General features: G+C 37.8%; 1 protein-coding gene across 1 annotated transcript in view; it reads right to left on the bottom strand.

Moving 5' to 3' along the window:
• Positions 1 to 5,039: 5,039 nt before the first annotated feature.
• LOC123613937 (uncharacterized protein C6orf141) overlaps positions 5,040 to 8,977 on the bottom strand; it is a 115,182-nt gene continuing 111,244 nt past the window's right edge. The window contains 2 exon segments of the mRNA XM_074348880.1: positions 5,040 to 5,258; positions 6,779 to 6,910. The gene's annotated coding sequence lies outside the window, so the exon portion shown is untranslated.

The following is an 8,977-nucleotide window of genomic DNA, read 5'->3' as shown; positions in this document are numbered from 1 at the left end:
TGCAGCAGGGCAAGGAGCACTCAAAAGAGTAAGAGCAGCAGTCATTTGCCGGCTGGTATTTTTAACTACTGGTGCATGCTGGTTAAATCAGAACTCTGTTCTTTTTAGCACTTTTCATTTCCTGTTCATATCAATATCATCATGGCATGCATTTATTCTAGTGTCTATTCTGTTCATTATTATCATTTAAGCCATGAAGAAACGTTAATAAATTTCAAGCAGAATAACACAATGATAACTTATGCATCATTACTTTGGCATCAGTTAAGAAGAACGAATGGAAGACAGTAAAAAATGGAGAGAGCAAGAGTAACGATGAGGCTAGCATTATAATCTACAAGATAAGTGTGGGTTCAATCTAGGACAGTGGTGCTGAGAATGTAAAGGATGAGCTGGTGTTAGCAATGACTAGGACGGATTATCTGCAGTTCTAATTGGACGTATGAGTAGGGATGATATGCCAGTGGGTCTAGGATATATCCCCAAACTTCTAGTCTGCCCTGGATTTTTTAAAATATATTTTATTGAAGTATAGTTGATTTACAATATTAGTTTCAGGTGTACAGCATAGTGATTCAATATTTTTATAGATTACATTCCTTTTAAAGTTATTATAAAATACTGGATATGTTCCTCCCTGTGCTGTACAATATATTTCTGTAGGTTACTTATTTTATATACAGTAGTTTGTATCTCTTAATCCCCTACCCCTATCTTGCCCCTCTCTCCTTCCCTCTCCACAGTGGTGACCACTAGCTTGTTCTCTGTATGTATGAGTCTGTTTCTGTTTTGTTATATTCACTAGTTTGTTGTAGTTTTTAGATTCCACAATACACACACACAATATAAGCAATACTAGAAATGTATGTATAGTATGTATAATTTATGCTGTCTTGTGTGGAAAGAAGAGATTGTCTACAATTCATTGGGATATACTAATATAGTGTTCCTAGTGATAGAATCAAAATCAGTGATCTTTTTTTAAAGCATATGAATTTTGTTTTGTTTTATGTTGTTTTTTTTCATCCTAAACACACTGAATGAGAATCTCTGGAAGTGGTTCTCAGATTTCAGAATTTTCAATAAGCTTCTCAGGTGAATCTTACATTTTGGGAATTCATTTTGGTAGAGATGTACCTACTCCTCATCTAAGAAAACAATTTAGCCTTTCACAATTGTCCTCAATAAAGAAACATATTAGCTAGTGTTGCCAAGGTTGACTGCCTAACAGAAATTTCCTAGCCCTATTCACATTACACCACACCTAATATCTAAGGAGCTACAGCATGATTGGTTAAAAATGTTTGTAATGACATGGCTCAAGAAAGTATTCAAAATTATTCATATAATAATGGCTTTTTTTCCACTTGACATTTAATTTTTTTGGAGGAACTAGTCATGAGCAATTAGGATGTGTGAAATGACATACATCCAGATATATTTTATCAAGTATTCTAATTTATGGACACAACTCTCATGACTATAAAATTGCAGTATATAAGGTTTCCTGTGACAAATTTACTCTTGTGTCATAGTCATGGTGTCTTGTTGATAAAATATTTTTTTAAATATTTACAAAGAATTCACTATAAAGGAAACAGACTCACAGATATAAAGACCAAATTAGTAGTTACCAGTAGGGAGAAGAGAGTTGGGAGGGGCAAGACAGGAGTAAGGGATTAAGAGATACAAACTACTGTGTATAAAATAAATAAGCTACAAGGACATATTGCACAGCACAGGAAATATGGCCAATATTTTATGATAACTTTAAATGGAGTATAACCGTTAAAAATTGTGAATCACCATATTGTACAACTGTAACTTATGTAATACTGTGGATCAACTCTATCTCAATTAAAAAAAAAAAAAAGAATTCACTATTGCAACCATGTTACCCTGTTCCTACTAACATCTCTATGACTGATGTCACATATTAGTCACGTGATCAAATTTTCAATGCTCTTGGGAGCAAAGTAGCACTCTCCACGCAATGCCACCTCACATCCTAGCACCCCTCCCGCTGAAAACCAACCTCAAGTCCCAAACAGCCTACCGAGATCGAATATTCAAACAACGCATACCCTGAGATGGAAGCAGAAACAGGTAAAACAGGTAAAAATTCTTCCCACTATTTTTAAACATATTTACTTACTGATTTTTTTTTAATGGAGAAACAGAATCTGAAGCTTCATACCCAGCTTCTTTAGACTTATAATCTGGTCTTTAAAGATATGCGTAAATCTATTAGGCTATTTCCATGTTTTTCCTGTGAGCGCAGGTTTTCAGAAACTGCTTGTTTTAGTTAAACCTGATACGAGATCCGGCAATACCTTAACGTGTGGCTAGCCCTCCCCTCTTCCGGAAGTGTGGGACACGTTTTCATGGACTTACCAATGAACTAAAGGAACTTTTGCATGCCTTAATACTTGAAGAACAGGAAACATATTACTTTTAACAAAAAAGCGTGCTAGCTTTTGCTAGCATAAAAGCTGTATTTTTCTCCATCCACCTACACCTGCTCCCCAAAGAAACCAGAAAACCAGAAGTCCCCATACAAACTGGCCACTTTATGGATGAAAGGCCCAGCTCAGGGCAGCTCTGCTCCTGTTCTGAGCCTCCTCAGACTTCTGATCCATGTATTTTTGTGCTACAGGGTTTAAGTCACCTGGTTTGCCCTAATATCCTACAATCTTACCAGAGTTAGCATGAGCAGTATCATTTGTTTGTAAAATTTGTTTTACTTTGTAAAGAAAGAAAAAAAGAGAGAAAACATACAAAGAGACTGTAAGAAACTACCCCAAATATTTACTCTTTTTACTTATGACTGGTAAGATCTTAGGTGGTTTTTTTTTTTAAGTTAGCATTGTTTCTCATGGATTTTCAGTGTGTGTGCTATGTGATTCATGCAACCACGAATTTAACTTCCGGTTTTATAACAGAGGAATTTGAGTGATTTCAAGGAGCACCTACCTGGGGGAAATATGTTTCCATCCTGTCTACTGATCCTACTTCTTACTTAGAAAATGTTCGCAAATATTTATTAAATCCCTATTATGTACCTACAATTTTGAGACTTGACATATGTGACCCAGTCTCTGCTATGAAAAAAAAAAGTCTGGTTGTCTCCTCCTGAAAAATATGTCCTGTATGTGTGTATATATATATTTTTTTAAATTTATTGTCACTGAATTTGAGAACTTCAAAGACTTGCTTAACAAAATATAGAAATTCTTCTCCCCAGTTTTGAATACCTCTTTACTAACCTCCCTTTGGTAGGCCTGGCAGTTCAGCTAAATACCAGGAAATACAGGTAAGATACTTAATCCTTGAATTATTTATTACTTATGAACTTTATAATGATAAATAACAATTTCACCACATTTAGCGTGCGTTTTATAAAATCAAAAATCTAGTGCTGACTAGGACTTTTGACACCATTTCTTGTAGCCCCACCACCTTACGTATATTTCTTATCGCCAGTATTTATGGGACACTTACTACGTGCAAGGTGCTGTTACAGTGTTTTCCATACATGAAATATATTTAATCCTCACAACACGAGGTATTATTTTTCTCTTTCTTTTACAGGTAAGGAAACTGAGAACTGGATTAAAACCAAAACTAGCCGAAGTCAGTGACTCAGCAAATAAATACATTCAAGTAATGAGAGAAAGGAGGTAGAAACTCGTTTTTTCTTTTCCTAAAACAGAGACTCACAGAATTTTAGGGGAGGAAAGGCTTTTCAATTATTTGGATTCCCCCTTCTATTTTTCAGATGAGATAGCTGAATCGTAGAGAAGATAAACGCCTTCACCACTCTTTACATCACCTTTATACAAGCACTAACAGTAATACTGCAAATATTGCCCCAGAGAATGGTAGACGCTGTTTAGAGATCGCTGAGAGATTGTGTCCCAGAGACAGCCCCTGCCCCCACCCCAGCTGCTATGGGTGCTGGCCACTAAGTGCCCACATCTCCCCTTCCCAAGAGAACTTCCCGTGGTTGACGGGAATCACCCTGCCAGGAAAGTCTCATCATCACCAGAGCTAATGACTGCCTGATTCACAGGCTAGAAAAGCCTGTCTGGGGCTCCGTCCCTGTCATTTAGGAAAGGAAGACCTTGCCTGAGATCACGCTTTTCCTGAGCTCTTTGCCCTTCCCAGGACCACTTCACTCCCTCCCTTACAGCTTTTTCCTGAAAGGCACTTCCTTCACAAACCACAGGCAATGTAATTGGTACCTCAGGCTCTGTTTTTAAGAATCCTGACCCAAGACACATATATGTGCACATGTATGTTTATATGTAAACAGCTCATGCACTGAAGGCAAGAATACATAAGTAATTTATAATTCAGATCTTTTGTTCACATAGTTAAGTGTTTAAGAAGGAACTGGAGAAGACATGATACAGGTAAACAATGGAATATAATTCAGCCCTGAGAAAGGACATCCTGTGATTTGCGACAACATGGCTGGACCTTGAGCACATTATACTAAGTCAGAGAAGTCAGAGAAAGACAAGTATGAGTGATATCACTTATACATGGACTCTAAAAAGGCCAAACTTGTAAACTGGAGAGTGAAATGGTGTTCCCAGGGGATGAAGGCTAGAGGAATATGACAGGTGTTATTTAAGGGTATAAACTTGCAATGAGTAGTAAATAAGCCCTAGAGATCTATGCACAGTACAGTGAATACAGACAACAATATTTGTATTATAATCATCAAACTTGCTAAAAGATTAATCTTAATTATCCCAACCACTAAACGGAAAATATAATTATGTAACATGATAGAGGTGCTAATTATTACAAACGGCAATCATATTACAATATATAAGCATATCAAATGTTGTACACCTAACATTTACACAGTCTTCTATGTCAAATATATTTTAATTTAAAAAGAAGGAATTGGGGAATTAACTGTAGGAATAATAGGGGTGGTAATATTTGACAAGCAACAGGACATATCTCATGGTGCACACAGTGATCATTCAGACTGTCAACTGAAGAAAAATGTAAAACGTGAGAGCTGTGAGTTTCAGTTTTATTTGGGAAATTACTGAGGACCGCAGCCTAGGAGACAGCCTCTCCGGTAGCACTGAGGAACTGCTCTGAAGACAGAAGTGGGGAGGTCAGTCTGTGTATGATTTTGGTGAAGGAAGGATACGTGCAGTCAAGCACACATCTTGGTAGAAGGTTGCCGCTAGTCACGAGGAGCAGTTGTCTCCATTAATGATTTCAGTGTTTTTCTAGGTAACAGAAAATGCAAGAAATTGGGCTTATAAAATCTTCTCCTGAAAATACATAACTATCTGAAGGCCTGTTCTGCCAGTTTTCCCAGAGCACAGGGTGCCTCATTCCTGATCTCCACCCTGAACTCCTTTCACAGTGTGTCACAGAAGGTCAGCGGCTGCAGCGGGTCAGTGGCTTCTTTCTTACAGAACCAGACGGTAAGGAACATTTTTTTGTTGTCAGGACCACCTCGTGGTCATAAATCCAACCACAGTTTGGGAGGCATTTCATGACCATTTTGCTCCGCAGCACTAGGAATCCTCTCTCCTAAGTCAAGCCAAGCCTTTGTTGCTAGGCCGCCCAATGAGCTGCTCGTGGACTAGACCCTGTGGACAGGAGCCAGAAGTCCCTGGCCACCTGTCTTACTAGTCAGGTAACATGAAATGATTCCCCCTTTTTATTTCTTCCAATAGGCAGAGCCACACTGTTAGACTCATGGACCTCGTATACAACTAGATATTCGGTCAGCTGTTTCAAGTTGTATATTCAGTTTAAGAATCTGAGCATGTATATGTGTGTGTGTATATGTATAACTGATCACTTTGCTGTACATTTGAAACTAACATTGTAAGTCAACTACTCTTTAATAAAACCTTTTTAAAAAAATAATTCAATTAAACTTTACAAGAATATAACATAGTAATGAGGACCCATCAGGGTCAGAATTTTGAAAAGGGGTTTTGTCAAGCCAGCTTTCTCTGTCTTAACCGCATATGCAATAATGGAGTCCCATGTTGGCCATTTTCAGGGCGAGATTACCTTTCACTCCCAATTAAGCAAATACTCGTAATTACAAGTTTTGTATATACATAAACCTGGCTGGGGCATTGGTTAGTGGCTGGCTTGCTGATGCCTCTTTCCCACGTTGAAGCTGAATTTGTTGGGGGTAAAATTTACTAATGAGACTGTGTGGTGGGTTGTTGTGCTGCCTGTGAGTTTAGCACAGCTCCCCTAGGTGTCACCCTAGGGTCCTTTCAGCTCTCCAAGTGTCTCAGTTTCTCCCTCCAGCCATTGAAAACCACTGTGGGTGCCTGATCACTGAATGGCCAACATTCTTACTCATGACCCCCAGACTAGCAGGTCTTTTCATTAATGAGTGGGTTTCCCTATGGGACCCCTGCAAGGTATGAGGACGCTGCCTCCAACACTCCCGTAAGTTTCTCGTTTGCCTGAGAAGGCCAAAACCACTAAGAGGAAACCTTCATCTTCAGAGCAAAGTTCTCATGTGTCTTTACTTTTATCCTGAAAAATTCTGTTCAGATAGCCAAACTGAGGAAGACCTCAGGTCAGCCTATTTAACCACTCAGCCCAGTGTCTTTCAACTGGGTTTCACTATATCTGTCAACTGGTGGGCAGGGGGGGAAGTCATTCCCCAGTATCTTTCAACTGGGGGGTCAGGTTCCAGTTATACAGCAATAAATAAAACTCACGATCATTAACCAATAATCAGAAGACCCGAGAACCAAGTCAGACTCACCCAAATTGGTCTGGACTCTGAGGAGACAGATGGGTGGACACAAGAGGACCTATTGGTACTGAGGCTCGAGATCCTTGCAGAGTTCAGGTGAAGGACAGAAGTCTGCTCTGGGTCCCCTTGAAGTCATCAAAACTGTCAACCAAAAAAAAAAAAAAATGCACAATGTGAGAGCTCTCGGATTTTATTTGAGGACTTACTGAGGACTATAGTGCAGGAGACAGCCTCTCTGATAGCTCTGGGGAACTGATCCAAAGAGATAAGGGAGGAGGTCCCTATATACATGATTTGCTGAAGGCGGAACATGCAACCTAGCACACATCTCAGTAGAAGGCTGCTGCTGGCCACCAGGAGCAGATGTCTCCATGAATGATTTTAGTGCTTTTCTAGGTATGAGAAGATGCAAGAAACTGAGTTCATAAAATTTTCTCCAGAAGATACCTAACTATCTGTTAGAAAGCCTGTTTTTGCCCATTTTCCTAGAACACAGAGTGCCTCATTTTTGACTTCTGCCCTGAATTCCTTTCAGGGTGTGTTAAAGGTCAGTGGCTTCATTCTTGTAGAACCAGATGGTGAGGGACATTTTTTTCTTCTCAAGTCATAACTATGAATATAAAATTAGAAAAAATCTATTATGTGCTAACAATGAGTCAAAAATATATTTGAGATGTGTAAATATATATATAACTATATATAAAAATAGATATAAAATAAATTTCTTCCATATAGCATAGGCAACTATATTCAATATCTCACAACAACCTTTCATGAAAACAAATATAGGTATATGTAAGCATAACTGGGATATTGCATGGGGGGAACTCACACTTTACAAATTTTTACAACATGGTGAGTGACTTACACATATTTTCTCATTTTATCAAAATTAAATAAAATATTATTTTTCCATTTATAGATGTGAAAACTTATGGATGGAAAAATAATTTCCCAACATACATTTGTAGAGAAGTTTAACCCATGTCCATCAGACCATAAATCTCAAGCTCTTAACAATATTCTCCATCATTAAGTAGAGAGGAAGATGGGCTGTGTTCTTCTGTATCTGGTCTTGCCGATGAAACACATCCTCCAGAGAAAAATGTTTGCATAGATGGTGATTCCAAGGCGATTTTATCCAGGTGGTTGATTCAGCTTATTGACAGCTCTGATTTCATATACATATGGGGTAAAATACATTTTAGGGGTTAGCTGGAGACACTGCATCTGAATGGTTAGTAGTATTTTCTGGGTTTTTTTGTTTTGTTTTGCTTTTGGTGCGGTCAAATTTATCCTGAGTTCTAAACTCTCTTATAAAGAACATTCAGAGTAGTATCTAATTATTTAACTTATTGATAAACTGTAATTAAATGATGTGACTGTTGATCAGACACTGGCCTGTTTTAGTTCTTTTTTGTCAAAAACCCAATAAAGCTAGTATAAACGTGAAAATGAACCAAAATTACTGAGCTACATACCACACTGTGCAATCCATAGGCTTGTGTGGGCAGCCAGAACTACCTGCCAGTGCTATGTATGTGCCACTTGCGATTTATTAATTTACACTTCCTCATTGATTAAAAAAAACTCAGTACTTGAAATCCTTACATTTCAGAGACAAAGAAATCTGACTTATTAGTACAACACATTTCATTTTTGAAGGTGAGGTGTGGAAGCAAGCCTAGAATAATGAAATAAAGCCTTTCATAGCTGAACAGAACCACATGATGATAATTTAGTATGTAATATAGATCAATGCTATGTTGAATTTCATACAACTAGAAAGTAAATGTTAATATCAGGAGAATACCAATGAGTTATGAGGTCTTTCGACATTCTGTTTTGAAAGACACTGTGACCTTGCATTTACAAAGATAAAGATTGTTCTCCCAAGCCATCAAGTCCAACTGATTACTAATGGGTATTTTAGATCTCTGTAAGAAAACACTGTATTCTCTAGAGTTTACAAAAGTGATACACTTAGCTCTACAGAGAGAAATAATCTTGAAAACTCTAATGTTGTAATGAGCATAATTTGGTTAAGAATTGTCAAAGTACAGATTGACAAAAATGTGGATAAATTGTAACAGTATATGAGTTCCAAAGAATAAAAGCACAATAGCTAAATGGCTACATTTGAAAGAGCAATCTGTTTTTAAAAGCCACGTAGAGAATCACAAGATAATGTCAAAAGTTCGGTTAGAC

Source organism: Camelus bactrianus, chromosome 20 (genome assembly GCF_048773025.1).
Source record: "Camelus bactrianus isolate YW-2024 breed Bactrian camel chromosome 20, ASM4877302v1, whole genome shotgun sequence".
In the NCBI taxonomy this organism is placed as follows: Eukaryota; Metazoa; Chordata; class Mammalia; order Artiodactyla; family Camelidae; genus Camelus; species Camelus bactrianus.
Note: the sequence above shows the minus strand (reverse complement) of the source record. Positions and strands in the feature narration are given on the sequence as shown.